At 34.3% G+C, this 24,112-nt stretch overlaps 1 pseudogene; it reads left to right on the top strand.

Moving 5' to 3' along the window:
- The window catches only part of LOC131170247 (protein DECREASED SIZE EXCLUSION LIMIT 1-like), an 87,899-nt pseudogene extending 87,419 nt beyond the window's left edge, over window positions 1-480 (top strand).
- The last annotated feature ends 23,632 nt before the right edge of the window (window positions 481-24,112 follow it).

The raw sequence follows: 24,112 nt of genomic DNA, 5'->3' as shown, positions 1-24,112 counted from the left end.
GTCAACAAAAAACCTAACAAATGAATATAGCAAAAAGCACATTAGTGTTTCTAAGAGAAGAACCCCAGTAAAAGAAAATACATTCTTAGCATATCTTGTAAACATCAAAGAATGAACAAAAAGTTTCAAGAATGGTGATTTTTGAACGAAATGATTGATATGATGCACATTAAGTTCAACACCTTCAAACTTGTGGACAAAAAGTTGCAATAATGGTGATCACTGAAAGAAATGCTTGATATGATGCACATTAAGTTCAACACCTTTAAACTTGTGACTAGATGTTTATTGGTAGTGATGTGCATGGCTGTTCAAGCATATCTATCAGTATAATCACAAGGATTCCTGTATGTCTTGGCTAGGTATGTATTTATTTGTCTTTTTGTTAGAAGTTTATGTTCTTGTAGTTTTATGGCATTAGATGGTATTGCTATTGCTATTGCTATTGCAAATATTTATGAACTAGCTTTTTACAATTAGAGATCTTCAATATTTAATTAGAAAAAGACCAAATAAGGCCCTGTACTTTCAGTGAAAGATCAAATAGGCCCAAACTTAAGTTTTGGGCTAAATAAGGTTTCACTGTTTCACATAAAATCTCCCATGTCTTGACAAGACCAAAAAGAATAAAATGATAAAATGTTTCACTATTTTCCATACCATTAACAAAAGCTGAGTAAGAAAAATGAGGTGTCATGCCAATGGCTTAGAAAACTAGCAATAACCTAGCCATGGGCAGATCAGTATAAAAGAATACCGTAATATTTCAAGTTCGAGGAGGATACAGCTCCCAAAGTGCTATAGTAGTGTCTTTCGAGGTAGAGGCCAGAAGCTTTGTAGCACCCACCATTTCCCAATGTCAGAATTTCTGTCGCAGATGGAATATTTTGGCAAATTTAAAGATTTTATGAATAAAGGGAAGGGTGGTAAAAGGCGTATATGTTTATTTATATGTGTGTTTGAGATGTTCAAAATGTATTTGAAATAAAAATGTTTCAAAGGTTTTCTTTTCTAAAAGTTTTTGTAACACCCCGAACTTCCGAGCCCTGAGTAGTACCATTTTTTGTCTGTGAATAGTAATATTCAAGCCACCTTGAGTGTGACACCCCCTGACAACAGTGTAGCCGAGTAAGGCATGTCACACTCGGTGCCGGAGCACCCTATTTTATCTTACTTTATTCCTTTAAAAATTTTGTTCTCGTTATATTTTAATATCAATTATTTTTCTACGGAGAAACCAGCGGAGTTTCCCTTATTTTATATCCAGTTGGCGTATTTCATTATTCACCTGCTTAAAATTTTCAATAATATTTTACAATAAAAATCTCATCCATTATTCTCATAATCATCTCATATTTCAAATATCATCCATGTATTTTAATTTCATATTTATTTCCATGCATTTCCATTTATGCATAATTTATATATACAAATTCTCAAGTTTCATTAATTTACATGATTTACAGACTGATTATATACATTCATAATTTACATCAGGTGCATATTACATACAATTTCCTAATTTTCATTACAACATAATAAATAATTATGATTCATAAATTACATAATACGATTAATGAGAGCCCTATCTACATGCATTGCTGAGGAGGTGACAACCTTGAGCACTTCTGACACTTTTACAGATCCGAAATCCAAAAATCTCAATCAATATCCACTGGGCTTTATCTTTAGTACCTGCCCTAGGAAACAAATCTATCGCGCTAAGCATTGCTACTTAGTGGTACGATAATATAACAAAGAAAATAATATACAAATAAAGAAAGAAATGGATTATACTTTGGATATTATGGAATTTAATCTAATTTAATATAATACTTCTAGTATCATCTATCTTTCGTTCTAATTTATTCCTCTTAAGAAGCAATTTATTCCTAAATTCACAGTAGTAATATACTTATTATATCTTTTTTACAAATCTTTTTATGATTTCATTCAATACTTTTCTAGGTTATCGCAGATTATTTCATAATAATTAAATTTTAATATCTTTTTAATTAATCTCAATTCTTTCTACTAAATAACTAATCTAATTTATTTTAAATATTTTTACTCATTTATTTAGTTGCTAATATTTTTAGTTACTAATATTCTTAACTCGTTTCGATAAATTTCACTGCCCAAGTAACCTATGACAGGCTGACTAAACTAGATAACGGGTCGTTAGCACTAGACACTATCATACCATGGGACGCGGAACATCAACCACGTATGCAGTCAATATGGCTTAAAAGCCATAATAACATATAATTGGGCATAAAAGCCATGAGTGCAGGCATATAGCCATGAGTGTGGGCATAAAGCCATGAATACAGGCATAAAGCCTTACACAGTACTACTAAAACAATACCCTATTGGCATGACAATCTATCCAATCTGACACACATGTCTAGGCAATACATGGGCACATAGTACCATTAAATGTTAATATATTGTGTTTTATGACTTCATTATTTCATGACAAATTCCAATTATAATTTATACATTCATTTGATCATTCATATAATCGCAATTCACATCAATTATCTTTCTATACCATTGTACTCAAAGTATTAGTCCTTTTCACAATAATGAGAACTAATGTCTCATTCATACATTAATATGATTCATTTATTCATTCATTGTGTCATTCATATGATCACAATTTATAACAATTATTTCATTATATATTCCATTATATATAATTGTTGTAATATTCTAAATTTTATTTATTAGTGGAAATATAATATCTAGACTCATTTTCATCTAATGCATATATTCATGAATATCACTTATGTAATTCACAATTTATCAATTATATCCTCTATTTTTCCTTTCTAATTCCTTATCTAATTTATTACATCATTTTACATGTCCCTAGGTTCAACATTTTCATTTATATTGATTTCCAAACCACATGTCAAAATATATTAATAATATCTCCTAAGTTCTATTTGTGATGAAAATACAATTCCCATCTACCTATTCTCATAATTTAGGTATCCTTTAAGTGGGGTACCATTGACCCCATTAGCTACTTAAGTTTTTGGTAGTTATTATTCACTTGACTATTTCCCTTCAAAGGTTGACTTTTTAATTCATAATATGTACAAAAATGTTTGATACATATTTATACAACATTTTAGGTTATAAGTTTGTTAGCATTGATTGCCAATTGCAATTCAAAGCCTCCTAAAAGTATTTTCAAAAATTTAGTTTTCGTATCCTATGTTTACTGTTCCATTGGTCTAAGCTACAGTGAGAATTTGGCAAACTTTTCTTCACCAAAGTTGTTCCTTTATGTGTGTTCTTTAATTTCCTTTTTGAATCACTCCATTTAGAGTTTTGTAGCTCAAATTATGGCCATTTTACCATAACTGGCCGGATTGATCTGTACCCAGAATTTATGGGCAATTTGGTTCTGCCAGATTAGGTGTCCTAAGTTAGACTAGCAATTTAATTTTGTTAGGTTCAGAATTTGAGTTTGTGTTCTGCATGAAGGTTGTTCTAAATTGTCTAAGCTTTCCATTGATATAAATTTCAGGTCAATTGGACTTTTCTACACTGAGTTATGATCAAATGAATAAACACTATTCATTTAGTCACTTTTACCCAGTCTAGAATTGGTTACCCAGATTTGGCCAATTTTTAGGTCATCCTAAGTTTGTTTTCTGGGCAAGGTTGCTTAATCAAAGTTGTGTTAAATTGTCTTAGGTTTTATCTCCAATTGGTCTCACACCAATTGGAGTAACACAACTCTACTTATGGCCTAAAAACCACATTGGACTCAAGGTCCAGAAAATCCTGCATAAACACAACACTCCCAATACCACTATTCCACACTACTACCAACCTCAAATCACACTCCATGCTCTTCAAATAGTCCATAATTGATCTCAACAATATCAATTTATTAACATATCATTAAATTCCCAATTTCCATACTAAACCCTAACTTATAACTTTTGTAAGTCTCATGCAACACATATACAACATCATCTAACTCAATATACACATTAATTAACATTAATCTACAAATTTAATTGAAACTAAAGCTTCAAAACCCTAACCCTCTCATGGCTACCAAAAATGGGGAGTTGCCCTAACATGCACATATTTGTTCAATTTCTCAATTTCCTAGCATAATTCATGAGACTAACAAAAAATCTAAAGAAAAGAAGAAGGATTAGGCACTAACCCTTGTGTGAGCAGAATTTTCCCTCATCCAATCTTAAATTTTCCTTCACTTTCTTAGTTTTTCTTGGCTGCCAATTACCTTCCCAAGATGAGTGGACAAGTTTTAATGAAGAGAAGAAGGGATTTTATGGTGGGGAGTGAAGGGAATCAAGTTTGAAACAAGAGCTTCAATGGGGGATTTTAGAGAGAGGATTCAGCCTAATGCAAAAGAGGAAGAAGATGAAAAATTCTGATTTAATTTAGGGTCTTTTGGATTTTACTTTTATGCTTGGTTAAATATGATTGGTTGATATTGTGTTAATTACATCATCCTACGTCATAATTTGATTTTTATTTCATTTTTTTGTTTTATTTTCCTTTCTTCTTTCTTTACTCATTTTTAATTAATTTTTTTATCAATATTTATTCACAATTTAGGTTATATAATTCACGTACTTAAATGGACATGTCGGTTAAAAATCATCTTTGAAGGCAAAATGACCAAAATGCCCTTCATTTTGCTTAACGAGTTAAAATCATCTGTACCGATTGATAAAATTTTTTAAGCATTTTCATGGCATTCTAATGCCATTGAAACCTCAGTGACTCTTCTCTGGAGTCTCAAAAATTATTTCACGGAATTTCTCTCAGGTTTAGGGCTATTAGCTGTGAAGACAGCAACTTCCCATTAGATTACCCATCACCAGGGCACCGGCTCATTTAATTTTGTTGTACTTCATAGCTTAAATTTTTCTAAATTTTTTCTTACCATTATTTGGGCTATTTATGACTCCTCACTCTAGTTTACATATAATTCCAGACATTCTGACAGTCCAGACCGGCATTAATTACTGGAACAGTCAAATGCACAAATTAGCTAAAGTGAGGGTGTTATAATTCTTCCTCTCTAATAAAAATTTTGTCCTCGAAATTTACCCGGTGTAAATAGTCGAGGAATTGCTACCTCCTTATTTCTTCACCTTACTAGAGAAAACAGATCTATATTAGTGTCACCTCGACTCATATGAATGCAATGCATGTTATGCACACAATCATATTCTATCTATTGATGCCTAAGAACGCCTAAACCGTGCTCTAATATCACTAAATGTGACACTCCTCACCCGACTACAGTGTAGCCGAGCAAAGTGTATCACACTCAGTACCAGAGCACACTATTTTATCTTACTTTATTCTTTTAAAAATTTTGTTCTCGTTATATTTTAATATTAATTATTTTTCTGCGGAGAAACCAGCGGAGTTTTCCCTATTTTATATCCAACTGGCATATTTCACTATTCACCTGCTTGAAATTTTCAATAATATTTTACAATAAAAATCTCATCCATTATTCTCATAATAATCTCATATTTCAAGTATCATCCATGTATTTCAATTTCATATTCATTTTTATGCATTTCCATTTATGCACAATATATACATATATATAAATTCTCAAGTTTCATTAATTTACATGATTTACAGACTGATTACACAAATTCATAATTTACATTAGGTGCATATTACATATAATTTCCTAATTTTCAGTACAACATAATAAATAATTATAATTCACAAATTACATAATACGACTAATGTGAGCCCAATCTGCATGCATTGCTGAGGAGGTGACAACCTTGAGTACTTCTAAAACTTTTATAGATCCGAACTCCAAAAATCTCAGTCAATATCCACTGGGCTTTATCTTCAGTACCTACGCGAGAAAAAAAATCCATCATGCTAAGCATTGCTGCTTAATGGTGCAATAATATAACAAAGAAAATAATATACTAATAAAGAAAAAAATGGATTATACTTTGGATATTTTGGAATTTAATCTAATTTAATATAATACTTCTAGTATCAATTATCTTTTGTTCTAATTTATTCCACTTAAGAAGCAATTTATTCCTAAATTCACAGCAGTAATATACTTATATCTCTTTTGTAAATCTTTTTATCATTTCATTCAATACTTTCTAGGTTATCATAAATTATTTCATAATAATTGAATTTTAATATCGTTCCAATTCATCTCAATTCTTTCTACTAAATAACTAATCTAATTTATTTTAAATATTCTTACTTATTTATTTAATTGCTAATATTTTCAGTTGCTAATATTCTTAACTCATTTCGATAAATTTCACTGCCCAAGTAACCTATGACAGGCTTACTAAACTAGATAACGGGTTGTTGGTACTAGACACCGCAATGCCTCGGGTTGTCATACCATGGGATGCAGAACGTAAACCACATATGCAGTCAGTATGGCTAAAAAGCCATGATAACATATAATTGGGCATAAAAACCCTGAGTGCAGGCATATCGCCATGAGTGCGAGCCTAAAGTCATGAATACAGGCATAAAGCCTTATGCAGTACTGCTAAAACAATATTCTATTGGCATGCCAATCTATCCAGTCTGACACATGTGTCTAGGCAATACATGGGCACATAGTACCATTAAATGTTAATAAATTGTGTTTTATGACTTCATTATTTCATAACAAATTCAAATTATAATTTATAGATTCATTTGATCATTCATCTGATCGCAATTCACATCAATTATTTTTCTATACCATTCTACTCAAAGTATTAGTCCTTTTCATAATAATGAGAACTAATGTCTCATTCATACATTAATATGATTCATTTATTCATTCATTGTGTCATTCATATGATCACAATTTATAACAATTATTTCATTATATAATCCATTATATATATTTGTTGTAACATTCTAAACTTTATTTCCTAGAGGAAATACAATATCTAGACTCATTTTCATCTAATGCATATATTCATGAATATCATTTACATTGTCACACCTTACCCCTCTGTAAGGCATAACATGATCCCATAGAATACCTAATGAACTATCGAACTTCACCTACCGATAACTCATTAAGTACCCTACAAGTGATTTTAAAACAATTTTCTTACTTTTTATAAGTGGTGAGTATTTTCTAATAGGTATTAAAACATTTAATTAAAGTTGAAAACCAGTTAAAATTTTTGGCCCATTTCATTTTTCCTCAAATTTTATAAAAATTTCAGCAGAGTGCCGTCTGTATTTTGAGAAAACAGTTCTTCAAATACCTAAAAAAAAACACTTCCAATTATTTATCTCAACCACTTCTTCAAACTCACAATCGTTCCAATCAATTTCAACATCATTTATCTACTTTCAAAAATGCAAATCCACAATTTCCAATATTCAACATTCATCAAAATACCATGAATCAATTTCATTCAATTTAAAGCAAAATACTTCCATTCATATTTCATTAAAGATAAAACAATTTATATATATCATTACAAAAATTTATATTAAGAGAAATTCAAACTAAAATTTATTACAAACTTTATACAAACTTTATACAAACTGCTGAAGACCAGTTTTACATGTCCATACCTTTACATACATTACATACATCAAAATAAATTTTTACAGTCATGGTATATATTATACCCGATAGCTTCAAAGCAGGTAGCTCCTCAATCCTTAGCAGCTCAATCTGCTGCTCCTTTAGTCTCTATATCTGCGACAGTAATAACAGCTATCGCTGAGTACTAGGACTCAGTGGTGCACAAAATACTAAAATAATCTTTATACATAATTTAAATCACATTTATTCAAAAATTGGACTGAACATGAGAATTAAATACAAAACATGATTTATGAGATTTTAATCCAAACAATTTCATTTCGAAGTATCAAAACCAATTTCATAAAACCCACAGTTATATCATGCCATTCGAAACAAATATAATCTCAATAGTCAGAGGCTAAGGATAAGTCACATCACAAGGCTAGCTAGCTCAAATATATGGGAACCCATTCTTTTTCTTCTACTACTGGCACACACCTTAACACTTCAGCCAGAGAAGGAATCAAAATTCGAAACTGATTACCCCCACTAGTCATGCTAGTGAAATGTTCAAATATATGGTCATGACACTGTGGTTTCAAAACTTATCTTAACAATTTACCAAACATTTATGCCATCTCAAATATACACAAATAACTTTCAACAATTTACATCAAAAGCATAATAAATATTTCATCACAATGATGTCACAATTCAATATTTCAATTTATTCAAAACAATATGCAGAAGAAAATTTACAGAAATTCTACGTTGTGCACAAACCTTATATGAGTCGCCTTTTGGCCTTAACTCGATTCCTCGGGTTCTTTCCCGATGTTCCTTTCCACTGAAACACACAGTTTCACAGTGTTTCAGTACCATAACTTAGTATAAATCCAAAAATAAATTCAAATTTACTTTTATCTAGTTTATGTATGCTAAACTTGACGTTTTTAAAACTTTGTGTTTCGGGGTTATTATTTACGACACTATTCAAGTCAATTTGTTGACTTTCTAAGGCTTAATAGGTATGGGAATTGCAACTTCACCCACATACCACATTTTGGTTACTAAATTTGTTGGTTTTGGTTGTTTACTCAAAATCTAAGTCTTTTAGGCAAATTTGCAATTTTTTAGTTTTCGTGTCTTATGTTGCACTGTTCCATTGGTCATTTTTCTGTTAGAATTTGGAAAAACTTTTTTCATAGAAAATGTTCCCTATTGTCTTAACTTTATTCTCCTTTTTGAATCACTCCATTTTGAGTTTTGTAGCTCAAGTTATAGCTATTTGAATCATAGCTGCCGGATTGGACTTAACCCAGATTTCTGGGCACTAAACTGGTTCTGGCAGTTTTAGGTCACCAAATTTGGGTGGCCAAATGTCTTGGTTAAGGGCATAATTTGGGTTTGTGTTCTTCATGAAAATTTTAGGTCTATATCTCAGCTATCCACTGGTAAAATTTCAGGTCATTTAGTACTGCCTAGCCCAGGTTATGGCCAAATGAATAAACACTGTTCATTTGGTCATTTTTGTACAGGTCAGACTGCATAACTCTGGATTTGGTCAATTTGTTCACTAGGTTTTGATCACTTTTTAGGCATGATTCCTAAATGAAAAATATTCCATTTTGTGTCTATCTTCATTCGCAATTGGCCTAACACCAATTAGACTTGTAAATTTTTAGTTTTGGTCCCTCAAAGGGACCTTGGTCCTACTGCCTGCAGCATGGCCATTTTCAATCCGAATTTAAACTCACTTCTCACACTTCCAACACATCTCAATTGGTCACAAATGACCATTTTTCATCTCAAACAAGGTCAAACACTTCATTTGACCAAGTCTCACTTTTTTGCCTCCCAAACCCTAGGTGCCCAAAACCCTAGTTCATGCCATTGATCAATACCTTAATCAAATCATTACTCTAATCACATATTCAACCTAAATCAATGTTAAATTCATGTCTAAATTAAATTGAACATATCAAACTTCAAAGTACCATGGTTGGCAAAAATTTACATTTGGTCCCTCAACTATGTTTTCCTTTGATTTGTTTCCATTTTTTCATAATTTCCAAACTATTTCATTACATACACATAAATCAAACCTAGGAAGTGAAGAGTTAGAGCACTAACCTTTACTTTGAATTTCAACTTCTCAATTCCTTCACTTTCTTCCTTCCTATTCTTCTTCAATCTTCTTTTCTAGGGTAACTTAGAAGCTTTTTAGGATTTAGGGTTGAAATTTGTAGGGAAGAACTAAGTATTTCAAGCTTTAAAAGCTTGTTAATGGAGGAAAGTGAGGGTGAGGGAGAGAGAGGTGAGTGACGGCTTGAAGAAGGCAAGTTTTCTTTTTTTTTTTTTTCTCTTTTTTTCTTTATGTTTTTAGTCTTATGGAAGACCATAAAATTAATTTAATTAAATTTATTAATTATATATTTATTGCATCATGCATGAGGTCATGCATGATGTCATCACTTTTTACTTTTCCTTTTTCCTCTCTTTTTTTTTTATTTTTCCATTAGTTCTTTAATTTAATTTCCGATTCCAAAATTTTCTTTTCTCTGATTTTATTTGACAGTTAGGTCAGGGGTCAGCTCTCGGGGTCAATTGACCAAATTGCCCCTCTCTGGTTCAACCCGGTTTGCAAATAATTCAATATTTCTTCCGGCTTCCTAACCTAATTATTTGACTGGCTTAACAATTCTTTTTCGTGATTTTCTCTTTTCCACTGTGTTCGTAATAGTCCTAAGGCCCACGACGTCACATTTTACGGTTCGAAATTTGAGTTTAAATCGACCTCGCAGTCCTTCCTGAGAAGGTCACCCATCGCTATGACTCTCGGCTCATTTAACTTCTTATGTTCTGTTTTTCTTATTTATACTTAACTAATTGACAATTACTAATTATTTGTGTTCAAGGCTTATCTAGTTGTTTTAACTGTGATTCTAATCCCCTTAATTATCCGGACTGACTCCGGTCATCGAAATAGTGAAATATACCAGGCTATACAAATAGGGGTGTTATAATTCTCCACCACATAAAATAAATTTCATCTCGAAATTTACCTGGTATAAATCTCTGAACAGCTGTGGGTGCTGTCTCCTCATGTCCTCCTCGCGTTCCCAAGTAGCTTCTTGGCCCGAATGATGGTTCCACAGCACTTTCACTAATGGTATTTGCTTGTTCCGTGGCTGCTTCACCTCATAAGCCAGAATCTCTATGGGTTCTTCCTCATATGTGAGGTCTGGATTCACTTCAATTTCCTTCACTGGTAGTACATGAGATGGGTCTGATCGATACCTCCTCAAAATAGACACATGGAAGATATTATGTATCTTCTCCAACTCTGGAGGTAGTGCCAATCGATATGCCAAAGGACCCACTCTTTCCAGAACCTCATATGGCCCAATGAAATGAGGACTCAGTTTCCCCTTTCTGCCGAATCTCATAATTCTCTTCCAAGGAGAAACCTTGAGGAATACTTTCTCACCCACTGCATACTCAATATCTCTTCTCTTTAAACAATGTAGGACTTCTGATGGTCTGATATAGTCTTAAGTCGATCTCTGATCAATCTGATTTTCTCTTCAGTTTGCTAAATAATTTTAGGCCCAATCATCTTCCTTTCACCTACATCATCCCAACATAAGGGAGTTCTGCATTTTCTATCATACAAAGCTTCATATGGAGGCATCCCAATGCTTGATTGGTAGCTGTTGTTGTAAGCAAACTCAATCAAAGGCAAGTGTATGTCTCAACTGCCCTCAAATTCAATCACACAAGCCCGTAGCATGTCCTCCAAGATTTCAATTACCCTCTCAGACTAGCCATCTGTCTGTGGGTGGAATGCCGTGAAGGAATGGAAGCGTGAAAAACACAAGTTTATACCATTGAATTCAAAAATTTTCACCTAGGGTCACATGCATCATGCAAGATTTATTTTTATCTATTTGATTTCAATGATAAACAACACTTTTAATATGTTTTTGGATCTGTATTTGCCATTTAAGATTTTAAAATTAATCAAATTGATTTTAGAACCCTATATTAAATCAAGAACAAACACATTAACATTTTGATGCTCTACAGTGTATTTGCGCCTTTGAGATGCATCTTAAGGACACCAAATGTTGTTCCTCTGGCTTGTCCACACCAAGAACACCTATGGCAACCCTTGAACAGCTTCTAAAGCTTTTTCTATTATTTAGAAAATCAAGTTCCACCTTTTAAGAGATTAAAGATGTAAACATGACACTAGAAACAATTTCTAGTATTTTTAATTCAAGAGATTGCTTGCTAATCTCTTGGAATAGATGAGAGATGAAGAAGAAGAAAAGGGAGACTCTTGGGTGGCGGCACCAAGGATGAGGAGCTGCTGGTTGTGTTATTTTTTTTTTCATAACAACACCTATATAACTAGGTCAACACATTAAACCCTTGCCACATGTCACCCTCTGATTGGTTCTAGGTTTAATTGACCCAATCACATTGTGCCAAGTGTCAAACCTATATTTAATCTTAATTTTAATCATCTTACATGATTAAAAGACATTTGGCAAGCTTATGTGTAGTGCCATGTGTCACCATCTCATGGTGCCACATGTCACCCTGTGAAATGGCCAAAATGCCCCTGTGTCTTAATTTTGAGTTCTCAACCCAAAATAATTATTTCTCTTCTTCTAATCAATTTCTATCAAATATATATCAATTAATTAATATTTATTAATTAATTTTCTCACTAATTAAATTCATATTTAAACACTTTAAATATAAATTTAACTTATACTATACATCCAATAATTGAGATTTGGTTTCAAGCCATTCTAAGGACTTTGCAATCTAATTGCAAACCAAATCTATTTAATTAATCAATTAAACTCTTTAATTAATTAATTAATTAAATCATATTTAATTAGGTGATAACTTGTGCATGTGTGTGACTTACTAGGCTCATCACTAATTGGCAATGAGATATGATATCAACACTTAATATCATCAGAACTCTTTCTTACCATAAATGATTTCTCTAAATCATTTTATGCGCCTCATAAACCATGGTTAACACCTAGCATAGCATGCCATTGGCACCCAATTAGTAATAAGGTCTACGTTAAATGAACCTATAATCATATGTTACCATGCACTAGAATCTCTCTGTTACAAAATCCCAACTCAAGCTGGAGTCATGGTTTATGTCAAACTCCATTTGCTACGAATATTATGTTCTCTTTTAATTCCAGTTCTTGATTAAAAAGATTTTCTTATCAGAAACTCTTTTCTCATTAAATCTATCTGTCCTGGCCAGGAACTTGAAACATCAAGAACAATTAAATGAACATAGGATTTTATCCCTATTTACTTAGAGGAACAGATTCCATCTTGATCAACACCTACCTCCATATATAACTAGTAGGAGCTAACACATGCCTGTATACCCATATACAGTATAAGTATGAAACCAGTATCAAACTCAAACTACCTATATACAAGATAACTGTGCTATCTCAGGTCTAAAAATTATATGCACTGATATGATTTATGATAAAACATTGACAAGAGTAAACTCCATATGCTTGTCATAAGTGTCACTAGTTCGGCCTACTTATCATTTATAAGTGCCTATCATGTTTGTCATATGGCATGAGACTCACCATTTCATCTTATTTATATCTCATATAAATAACTTGGGAACAAACATGAATACACTCTTTCTGGATAAGTCATGTCCTTATTATGAAGTATCCTTAACTGTGAACCTATTTATGATACTTTGTACTAGAAATACTGTCACTCATATTCTTAACAACTTAAGAATAGAATTTCTAACAAAATATCAATGGACCTTTTCTATTACACATAAATATCTTATGTAAACAGAAAAGTGGAAATGCCTTTTATTAATAAAAACATGTACAAGATACATACTAAATGATATGCTCTAGGGCATACTACTAACATTCCGTACTGAAGTTCAATCTAGTTCCTAGGGCTCTCTGAAGACTACCCCAGAATCTAGAAGTGAACCTAGGATCTCTGTTAGATACGATGGATACTGGCACTCCATGCAATCTTACTATCTCATCAATGTACAACTTGGCTAATCTTTCTAGACTATAATCCATCCGGACTGGCAGAAAATGAGCAGACTTGGTTAGTCTGTCAATAATGACCCAAATTGCATCATGACTCTTATGTGTCCTCGAAAGTCCCATCACAAAATCTATCATTATTCTCTCCCATTTCCATTCTAGTACTTGATGCTCTTCCTTCACTTGCTGACAAGTTAGGCATTTAGAAACAAACTCTGCCACATCTCTTTTCATACCCATCCACTAGTAATGCTCCTTTAGCCCTCTATACATTTTTGTGCCACCAGGGTGCATGACAAAAGGAGATTCATGTGCTTCCTTCAAAATGATCTACCTCAAATTAACATCATTAAGAACACACATTCTGCCCTAGTGTAACAGTAGACCATCATCTCTTATTGAGAATTCTTATTTCTTGCCCTGCCTGACTTCTTCCAACGACCGATGCTTGATCATTACGGCGACCATTCTAATCTGATCAATCAACACTGGCTGTACATGCCATGCAACTGCTGTCTGCCCCTCATCATTAATCCCTAAACTGGCATGTAATGATCTCAACTCATGTACCATAGACAAAGGAGTAACCCGTAGACTTGCCATAGTCTTGCGACTTAAGGCATCAGCCACTACATTAGCTTTCCCTGGCTGATAGTCTATCAAACAATCATAGTCTTTTATCAACTCTAACCATCTCTTTTGTCTCAAATTTAGCTCTTTCTGGGTGCCCAAATACTTCAAACTCTTATGATCTGTGTAGATGTAGCACTTCTCCCCATACAAATAGTGTCTCTAGATCTTAAGAGCAAATACTATAGCTGCAAGCTCCAAGTCATGTGTCGGATAATTCCTCTCATGCGGTTTCAGCTGGCGTGATGTATAGGCAATGAGATTTCGATCTTGCATCAATACATAGCCTAACCCATTGTGAGAAGCATCACTATAAACTGTGTATTCTTTACCCGGAGTAAGTAAAGTCAGGACTAGAGCTTCAGTCAAACATTTCTTCAATTCATCAAAACTCTGTTGGCATTTATCCATCCATTGAAATTTCACATCTTTTCAAAGTAGCTTAGTCAATGGAGATGCCAATATAGAAAATCCCTTCACAAATCGATGGTAGTATCCAGCTAAACCCAGAAAACTGTGAATCTCTATGACATTTCTGGGTGGCCTCCAATTAATGACAGCTTCTATCTTACTTGGATCTACCTTGATGCCCTCTACTGATATTACATGCCCCAAGAAAGATATTTCTTTCAGCCAAAATTCACACTTCAATAATTTGGCGTATAGCTGTTTCTCCCTCAAAGTCTATAGTACAATCCACAAATGTCTATCATGCTCTTCTGCACCCCTCGAATAGACCAATATATCATCTATGAATACCACAACAAATTGGTCGAGGTATGGTCTGAAGATAGTGTTCATCAGATCCATAAAAGCAGCCGGAGCATTAGTTAACCCGAATGGCATGACTAGGAACTCATAATGGCCATAGCGATTTCTGAAGGTAGTTTTAGGAATACTCTGCTCTTATACTTTCAGCTGATAATAACCTAATCTCAGGTCAATTTTGGAGAATACAACTACACCCCTCAACTGATCAAACAAGTCATCAATGCGGGGCAATGGGTATCTATTCTTTATTGTCACCTTATTCAACTGTCGATAGTCAATGCATAACCGAAGAGTGCCATCCTTCTTCTTTAAAAACAACACTGGAGCTCCCCAAGTTAACACACTAGGGCGGATAAAGCCCTTGTCAAGCAACTCTTGTAATTGCACTTTCAACTCTTTCAATTCTATAGGTGCCATTCTATATGGTGTTATGGAGATTGGGTCCACACCAGGCATAACATCAATCTCAAACTGCACCTCTCTTTCTAGAGGTAATCCTGACAATTCATCAGGAAACACATCCGAAAAGTCACATACCGTAGGGATGTCCCTCAGTGTTGGACTCCCCACTTGGGTGTCTATCACATGTGCCAAGTATGCTTCACACCCCTTTCTGATCATCCTTCTGGCTAGTGCAGCCGAAATGATGTTTGATGGCAGTAAATGCCTCTCCCCATGATTGATGTGTTAAAACATGGGGAGAGGCATTTATTGCCATCAAAAATCATTTCGGCTGCACTGGCCAGAAGGATGATCAGAAAGGGGTGTGAAGCATACTTGGCACATGTGATAGACACCCAAGTGGGGAGCCCGGCACTGAGGGACATCCCTACTGTATGTGACTTTTCGGATGTGTTTCTTGATGAATTACCAGGATTACCTCCAGAAAGAGAGCTGCAGTTTGAGATTGATGTTATGCCTGGTGTGGACCCAATCTCCATAACGCCATATAGAATGGCACCTGCAGAATTGAAAGAGTTGAAAGTACAGTTGCAAGAATTGCTTTACAAGGGCTTTATCCGCCCTAGTGTGTCACCTTAGGGAGCGCCAGTGTTGTTTGTTAAGAAGAAAGATGGCGCTCTCCATTTGTGTATTGATTATCAGCAGTTGAATAAGGTGACAATAAAGAATAAATATCCATTGCCCCGCATTGATGACTTATTTGATCAGTTAAGAGGTGCAGCTATGTTCTCCAAAATTGACCTGAGATCAGGTTATTATCAACTGAAAGTACAAGAGAAAAGTATTCCTAAAACTACCTTCAGAAACCGCTATGGTCATTATGAGTTCCTAGTCATGCCATTCGGGTTAACTAATGCTCCGGATGCTTTTATGGATCTGATGAACACTATCTTCAGACCATACCTCGACCAGTTTGTTGTGGTATTCATAGATGATATATTGGTCTATTCGAGGAATGCAGAAGAGCATGATAGACATCTGCGGATTGAACTGCAGACTTTGAGAGAGAAACAGCTATATGCCAAATTGTAGAAATGTGAATTTCGGCTGAAGGAAATATCTTTCTTGGGGCATGTAGTATCAGAAGAGGGCATCAAGGTAGATCTAAGTAAGATCGAAGCTGTCCTTAATTGGAGGCCACCCAAAAATGTCACAGAGATTCGTAGTTTTCTGGGTTTAGCGGGATACTACTGTCAATTTGTGAAGGAATTTTCCAAGTTGGCATCTCTACTGACCATGCTGCTTAGAAAAGATGTGAAATTTCAGTGGACAGATAAATGCCAGTAGAGTTTTGATGAATTGAAGAAATATTTGACTGAAGCTTCAGTCCTTACTTTACCTACTCCGGGTAAAGAATACACAGTTTATAATGATGCTTCTTACAATGGGTTAGGCTGTGTATTGATGCAAGATCGAAATGTCATTGCCTATGCATCACGCCAGCTGAAACCGCATGAGAGGAATTATCCGACACATGATTTGGAGCTTGCAGCTATTGTGTTTGCTCTTAAGATCTGGAGACATTATTTGTATGGGGAGAAATGTTACATCTACATAGATCATAAGAGTTTGAAGTATTTGGGCACGTAGAAAAAGCTGGATTTGTGACAGAGGAGATAGTTAGAGTTAATAAAAGACTATGATTGTCTGATAGACTATCAGCTAGGGAAAGCTAGTGTTATGGCTGATGCCTTAAGTTGCAAGACTATATCGAGTCTACAGGTTACTCCTTTGTCTTTGGTGCATGAGTTAAGATCATTGCATGCCAGCTTAAAGATTAATAATGATGGGTAGACAGTAGTTACATGGCATGTACAGCCAGTATTGATTGATCAGATCAGAATAGCTGCTCAGAATGATGAAAGGTATCAAAAGCTGTTGGAAGAAGTCCGGCAGGGCAAGAAACCAAAATTCTCAATCAGAGATGATGGTCTACTGCTATACCAAGGCAGAATATGTGTTCCTAATGATGTTGATTTGAGGCAGATCATTTTGAAGGAAGCACATGAGTCTCCTTTTGCCATGCACAGAAGAGTGGAAATGGGAGAAAATAACAATTGATTTTGTGATGGGACTTCCAAGGACACAGAAGAGTCATGATGCAGTTTGGGTCATTATTGATAGACTGACTAAGTCTGCTCACTTTCTGCCAGTCCGGATGGACTACAATTTAAAAAGATTGGCCAGGTTGTACATCGATGAGATTGTGAGACTATATGGAGTGCCAGTATCCATTGTATCAGACAAAGATCCTAGGTTCACTTTTAGATTCTGGGATAGTCTTCATAAAGCCCTAGGAACTAGATTGAACTTCAGTATGGCATTCCACCCACAGACAGATGGCTAGTCTGAGAGGGTAATTTAGATCTTGAAGGACATGCTATAGGCTTGTGTGATTGAGTTTGAGGGAAGTTGGGATACACACTTGCCTTTGATTGAGTTTGCTTACAATAACAGCTACCAATCAAGCATTGGGATGCCTCCATATGAAGCTTTGTATGGCAGAAAATGTAGAACCCCATTGTGTTGGGATGACGTGGGTGAAAGAAAGATGATTGAACTTGAAATTATTCAGCAAACTGAGGAGAAGATCAGGGTGATCAGAGACTGACTTAAGACTACATCAGACCGTCAGAAGTCCTACATTGATTTAAAGAGAAGAGATATTGAGTATGCAGTAAGTGAGAAAGTATTCCTCAAGGTTTCTCCTTGGAAGAGAATTATGAGATTCAGCAGGAAGGGAAAACTAAGTCCTCGTTTCATTGGGCCATATGAGGTTCTGGAAAGAGTGGGTCCTTTGGCATATCGTTTGGCACTACCTCCAAAGTTAGAAAAGATACATAATGTCTCCCATGTGCTTATATTGAGGAGGTATCGATCTGACCCATCTCATGTACTACCAGTAGAGGAAATTGAAGTGAATCCAAACCTCACATATGAGGAAGAACCCATAGTGATTCTGGCTTATAAGGTGAAGCAGCTACGGAACAAGCAGATACCATTGGTAAAAGTGCTGTGGAACCATCATTCGGGCCAGGAGGCTACTTGGGAACGAGAGGAGGATATGAGGAAACAGCACCCACAGCTGTTCAGAGATTAATACCAGGTAAAATTTCAAGACCAGGGGGGGAGAATTATGACACCCCTATTTTTATAGCCTGGTATATTTTACTGTTCCGGTGACCGGTGTCGGTCCGGGCAATTAAGGAGATTAGAACCACACTTAAGACAACTAGAGAAGCCATAAACATAAATAATTAGTAATTGCCAATTGGTTAAGTATAAATAAGAAGAACAAAACATGAGAAGTTAAACGAGCCGAGAGTCACAGCGATGGGTGACCTTCTCGGGAACGACTGCGAAGTCGATTTAAACTCAAATTTCGAACCGTAAAATGTGATGCTACAGTCCTTAGGACCATTATAAACACAGTGGAAAGAGAAAATCACGAAGAAGAACTATTTTCTCAAAATACAGGCGGAACTCTGGCAAAATTTTTATAAAATTTACGAAAAAATAAAATGGGCCAAAAATTTTAACTAGTTTTCAACTTGAAATAAATGATTAATACCTATTAGAAAATACTCACCACTTATCAAAAGTATGAAAATTGTTTTAAAATCCCTTGTAGGGTACTTAATAAGTTATCGGTAGAAGAAGTGCGGTAGTTCATTAGATATTCTATGGGATCATGTTATGCCTTATAGAGGAGTAAGGTGTGATACTATTCATGTAAATGAAATCTTAAATTTTCATTTACAATAATTTACATTTAATTAGATACCAAAATATTTTACAAGAGTTTTTATACAACTGCTCAAATAATTTACGTACATATTATTACATGCATACATAAAAACCTGTGTACATGGGTAAACCTGGAGCTGATCTGAATGTGTCTTCAAAGAAGCTTACTCAATTGCTCTATGCTCTTTTCACTTGTGACAGCATACAAAGCTATCGCTGATTGGTAAACTCAGTGGTGCACAACTATAATTTAAAACATAGTACAATATACCTTAACAAAAATTACAGCAATTAATTTAGAAATCTGAATACTCATCAAATTTCAAAACTCAAAATATTCATTGCCAATAATATAAATCATTTGTATAAAATGACTTTGATCACGAAATTCAATTTATCAAATCATAACTAACCATTTAAGGTAATTCCAACAAAATCAATTATACATAAATCATAATTGAAATCATAATTCTTTACTATTCAAAAACCATTCTTTATGTCAAAAGCCATTCTTTATCTAAAAAATCATTCTTTATCTCACTAACTATGCAACACTAATCCGAAAGGGCTATCTTCGGGGTGATTCTAACTCTCTATGGTCGGGGAGGTCAAATCATCGTGCACAGTACACATCACAATAATGAATCTTTCGAAAGGGCCATAACATAAAAAACTTAGATCTAACCTCCAATAAGAGGAGAATCTAAGCCTGTGCACATACAGTGGTAATCAAAACACAACTAACTCCATTGTCTTCTCAACAAATGAGAGAGACGGGTAATAACCTAGTCAAGCATCTATAGTGAGATATAAAACAATATCACAATCCTTTTAGTGAGCATAAATCACAATACAATTCGATTCAAAGTCAATTACAATATCCAATAATTTTTATGCTCATCACAATTCAAATCATAAATTTTCATTTTTCCATGCAAATTTCCCATCACAATTCAAAACATGTTCTATCACAATTTTCTAAAATATCATTTATTCAATCCACAATAATGCTTAATACTTGTGGAAATACCATTTCACAAAGCTAAATTCATACATGCTATATCAAATTCAATAATCATTGAATTAAATCCAATGCTTGTTGAATATAATACATAAGAAAAATATGTCATTTAATCATACGAAATATTCAGAACAAAATCAGTTAAAAACTAGTTGTGCACAAACCTGATTTGAGTCGCTCCTAGGCCTTAACTAAATGTTCTTTATGCTTCTCAATATCGTTATCAACTGAAACACACAATTTAAAGTGTTTCAGTACTCAATGAATTTGCTTCCAACCATAAAATCTAATATCTAAATTTTCTTGGTACTATTCCCTTTAATTTATTTCATTAGTCAACTTATAATGTTGACCCTTGATGTACTGCAAGTGACTCAATTCCAATGTTACCAATATGTCACATTTTAGAGCCCTTTAGTGTTGGTATATGTTACCAAATTTATTTTCAAGTGTATTGCATTTTATTGCAATTTACCGGATTTCGGTGCACTATTTTGACCTAGTCGGACGACCTGGTTCCCTCGATTTCGGGTTTCGGTCCAAACTACAAACTTGTAGGTCTATGTCTTATTGCACGTAGGGCAAAATTTTAGGTCATTCTGAGTTTTGTAGACCATGATATGGTCAAGTTACCAATGCTGGACAGAATGCACTAAAATGGTAGGCTTACATCATTTTTAGGTCACTTTTGGTTCGGCCAGTTTTGGTACCTGAACTTTTGCAAGCTATTTGGCTTGGTTCTAGCCATTTCTGGGCTTTGGTGTCTTCATAAGAATTGTAGATCTATGTCTAAACTATTCATGGTAAAAATTTCAGGTAATTTGGACTTGTTTTGAGTGAGTTATGGCCAAAAAACTAACTACTGCCCAAATGGTCAATTTTCAGGCTTTCAAGTCACTAATCCAGATTTGGTCATTTTTCAAGTCACCTTCTAGGCAGATTTTTGGTAAGCTTCCTTCATAAAAGTTAGCACATTTTGTGCCTAGTTTCACCTCTAATTGGTCTCATATCAATTGGAGTTACATACTTAAGCTTCTAAGTCAAGACATACACTGCCCTACTACACACTTCCATTCACTTACCAATTACATATTCAACACTTACCAAATTACTTTCTTCATGCCAATTTTGGTTTGTACCTTACCGTTAACACCTTTCACAACACATTTTTGGTCATTTTGGAAAGCTTGTAACCATTCTCAATATGCACACTATAATACAGAATTTTCCAAAGTCCATTTACATCGTTTAACCATATGAACATACCCCATTTACATACCCAATTCCAAACCATTATACACATATCCATGTTGCCATCAATAACAACATCTTAAACAATCATAAACAAGTAAAAACAAGCTACATATACTGAATTTCCATGGCTGCCAAAATGTACATCTCTATTAAGACATCAAACTTTAAAAATTCTTTCATAAATCAACTATCCACAACCTTAGTTACACTTTTAATGAAACAAGAATTGAAAACACTCACTTACCACTTTTGAAGTTCTTTAAAACCTCACCCAAACTTCTTCTTTTTGCTGCCAATGTTTTCCGCAAGCTGAGTATGCAAGGTTTAATGAAGGATTTATGGTGAAAGGAAGCTTGAATCATGGATGCATGGGTGTGGATGTTAGTTTGGCCATGGAGTCTCCCATGGAGTTCATGTCACACCTTACCCCTCTGTAAGGCATAACACGATCCCGTAGAATACTTAATGAACTACCGAACTTCATCTATCGATAACTCATTAAGTACCCTACAAGGGATTTTAAGACAATTTTCTTACATTTTGGAAGTGGTGAGTATTTTGGTAGGAATTAAAAACCATTTACTCAAAGTTTAAATACTAGTAAAAATTTTTGTCCTTTTTAATTTTGCCACAAATTTTATAAAAATTTTGACAGAGTTCCGTTTGTAATTGGAGAAAAGAGTTCTTCAAATACCTGAGAAAAATACTTCCAAAAATTTCACAACTCCCAACCTCTAATAAACCTCAAATCAACTCAATTTAATTCACTTCAAAATAATTTCACAATCCAATCAAAATTTATTATCTCAAAATATTTAATAACTTCATTCACAAGGCATAAAGTATGAAATTCACAAGCACAATATTAATTTACAGAAGCAAATCCAAAAATAATATTATTACAATTTATTTTACAACTGCTCAACTTTACATTGATACATACAACATTTATATATTTACATCAAAATTAACTATAAGGATATAAAATAATATTCGCACAAAAAGACCGGTGTAGTTCTCAATTCAATAGCAGCTCACTCTGCTGCTTTCTCCTTGCTCTTATCTGCGACAGCAAAATAAGCTATCGCTGAGTATAAAAATACTTAGTGGTGCACAATAAAAATTTGAAATACAATACATAAATCATTCATTGCCAAAACACAATTTAAATATTTCTCAGTCACATTTCACAATTATCAAAACTCAGAATAACACAATTTAGTCAAATGATTTAATAAACACAGTGTTGCCAAAATCATACACAACTTAAGCCATGACACAAAATTTCCGATCAATGCCGTGTTGTACACCACGACAAAGCAATCTACAACCCCATTAATCGAAATCAATGAGGGAGGTGGCTAGCTAGTTAATGAGTACTCATCCGATCTCAACCTCAACTGGCAAGCCAGAGAGGGAGGAAAATAAATGATCCCAACCCCATAAATGGAGGAGGAATAATGTGATTCTGTCATGCTAAGTGTGAACACAAAATCAATTCAAAACAATTTATTTAAACAATTTATGAGAAATCTGATCAATTTCCAAAGTCATATTTGCGATCATAAAATGGCAACATAGTACATAATTAATCACAGAAGTCAAATTTTTGAGAATAAAACATTTAAACAAGAATTATTGTGCACAGACCTGACGTGAGTCGCCTCTAGGCCTTGACTCAGTCTCTCAGAGCTTCCAAGCCTCTTTCAGCTAAAACACATAGTTTCACAGTGTTTCAGTACTATAACTTAGCATAAATCCAAAAATAAATTTAACTTCACTTTTACCTAGCTTTAATGTGCTAAATTCGACGTTCTCAAAATTTTTGTGTTTCGGGTTACTATTCAGTACACTATTCAAGTCAAATTGTTGACTTTTTAAGGCTTGATAGGTATGGGAACTCCAACTTCACCCACATACCACATTTTGGTCATTAAATTTGTTGGTTTTGGTCCTTTTCTCAAAGTTTAAGTCCTTTAGGCAAAATTGTCAAATTTTCAGTTTTGGTGTCCCTAGTTGTACTGTTCCATTGGTCATTCTACTGTTAGAATTTGGCAAAACTTCCTTCATAAAAAATGTTTCCTATTGTCTTAAGTTTATTATCCTTTTTGAATCACTCCAATTGTAGTTTTGTAGCTCAAGTTATGGCCATTTGAACCATGGCTGCCGGATTAGAAACAACCCAGATTTTCTGGGCAATTTTGGTGCTGGTAGTTTTGGGTCACCAACTTGGGGTGGCCAAATGACTTGGTTGCTGGCAGAAATTGGGTTTGTGTTCTTCATGAAAGTTTTAGGTCTATATCTCATCTAACCACTGGTAAAATTTCAAGTCATCTGGACCTGCCTAGCTTGCGTTATGACCAAATGAACAAATACTGTTCATTTGATCAGTTTGTACAAGGCAGCCTACACTTATCCAACTTTGGTCAATTTGTTCACTAGGTTTTGGTCACTTTTTGGGCATGGTTCCTAAATGAAAATTGTGTCATTTTATGTCTATTTTCATCCCCAATTGGTCCCATATCCATTGGACTTGTAAAATTTCATTTTTGGTCTTTTAAAGTTGACTTGGTCATGCTGCCAGCAGCA

The sequence above is a fragment of the Hevea brasiliensis genome, chromosome 11, assembly GCF_030052815.1.
Source record: "Hevea brasiliensis isolate MT/VB/25A 57/8 chromosome 11, ASM3005281v1, whole genome shotgun sequence".
NCBI lineage: Eukaryota > Viridiplantae > Streptophyta > Magnoliopsida > Malpighiales > Euphorbiaceae > Hevea > Hevea brasiliensis.
Note: the sequence above shows the minus strand (reverse complement) of the source record. Positions and strands in the feature narration are given on the sequence as shown.